Below are 2090 nucleotides of genomic sequence, written 5' to 3' on the forward strand. Positions count from 1 at the left end.
TTTGATTTTGATTTGATTTTGATTTGATTTTGATTTGATTTTGATTTGATTTTGATTTGATTTTGATTTGATTTTGATTTGATTTTGATTTGATTTTGATTTGATTTTGATTTGATTTTGATTTGATTTTGATTTGATTTTGATTTGATTTTGATTTGATTTTGATTTGATTTTGATTTGATTTTGATTTGATTTTGATTTGATTTTGATTTGATTTTGATTTGATTTTGATTTGATTTTGATTTGATTTTGATTTGATTTTGATTTGATTTTGATTTGATTTTGATTTGATTTTGATTTGATTTTGATTTGATTTTGATTTGATTTTGATTTGATTTTGATTTGATTTTGATTTGATTTTGATTTGATTTTGATTTGATTTTGATTTGATTTTGATTTGATTTTGATTTGATTTTGATTTGATTTTGATTTGATTTTGATTTGATTTTGATTTGATTTTGATTTGATTTTGATTTGATTTTGATTTGATTTTGATTTGATTTTGATTTGATTTTGATTTGATTTTGATTTGATTTTGATTTGATTTTGATTTGATTTTGATTTGATTTTGATTTGATTTTGATTTGATTTTGATTTGATTTTGATTTGATTTTGATTTGATTTTGATTTGATTTTGATTTGATTTTGATTTGATTTTGATTTGATTTTGATTTGATTTTGATTTGATTTTGATTTGATTTTGATTTGATTTTGATTTGATTTTGATTTGATTTTGATTTGATTTTGATTTGATTTTGATTTGATTTTGATTTGATTTTGATTTGATTTTGATTTGATTTTGATTTGATTTTGATTTGATTTTGATTTGATTTTGATTTGATTTTGATTTGATTTTGATTTGATTTTGATTTGATTTTGATTTGATTTTGATTTGATTTTGATTTGATTTTGATTTGATTTTGATTTGATTTTGATTTGATTTTGATTTGATTTTGATTTGATTTTGATTTGATTTTGATTTGATTTTGATTTGATTTTGATTTGATTTTGATTTGATTTTGATTTGATTTTGATTTGATTTTGATTTGATTTTGATTTGATTTTGATTTGATTTTGATTTGATTTTGATTTGATTTTGATTTGATTTTGATTTGATTTTGATTTGATTTTGATTTGATTTTGATTTGATTTTGATTTGATTTTGATTTGATTTTGATTTGATTTTGATTTGATTTTGATTTGATTTTGATTTGATTTTGATTTGATTTTGATTTGATTTTGATTTGATTTTGATTTGATTTTGATTTGATTTTGATTTGATTTTGATTTGATTTTGATTTGATTTTGATTTGATTTTGATTTGATTTTGATTTGATTTTGATTTGATTTTGATTTGATTTTGATTTGATTTTGATTTGATTTTGATTTGATTTTGATTTGATTTTGATTTGATTTTGATTTGATTTTGATTTGATTTTGATTTGATTTTGATTTGATTTTGATTTGATTTTGATTTGATTTTGATTTGATTTTGATTTGATTTTGATTTGATTTTGATTTGATTTTGATTTGATTTTGATTTGATTTTGATTTGATTTTGATTTGATTTTGATTTGATTTTGATTTGATTTTGATTTGATTTTGATTTGATTTTGATTTGATTTTGATTTGATTTTGATTTGATTTTGATTTGATTTTGATTTGATTTTGATTTGATTTTGATTTGATTTTGATTTGATTTTGATTTGATTTTGATTTGATTTTGATTTGATTTTGATTTGATTTTGATTTGATTTTGATTTGATTTTGATTTGATTTTGATTTGATTTTGATTTGATTTTGATTTGATTTTGATTTGATTTTGATTTGATTTTGATTTGATTTTGATTTGATTTTGATTTGATTTTGATTTGATTTTGATTTGATTTTGATTTGATTTTGATTTGATTTTGATTTGATTTTGATTTGATTTTGATTTGATTTTGATTTGATTTTGATTTGATTTTGATTTGATTTTGATTTGATTTTGATTTGATTTTGATTTGATTTTGATTTGATTTTGATTTGATTTTGATTTGATTTTGATTTGATTTTGATTTGATTTTGATTTGATTTTGATTTGATTTTGA

This window comes from Malaya genurostris, chromosome 3 (assembly GCF_030247185.1).
Source record: "Malaya genurostris strain Urasoe2022 chromosome 3, Malgen_1.1, whole genome shotgun sequence".
In the NCBI taxonomy this organism is placed as follows: Eukaryota; Metazoa; Arthropoda; class Insecta; order Diptera; family Culicidae; genus Malaya; species Malaya genurostris.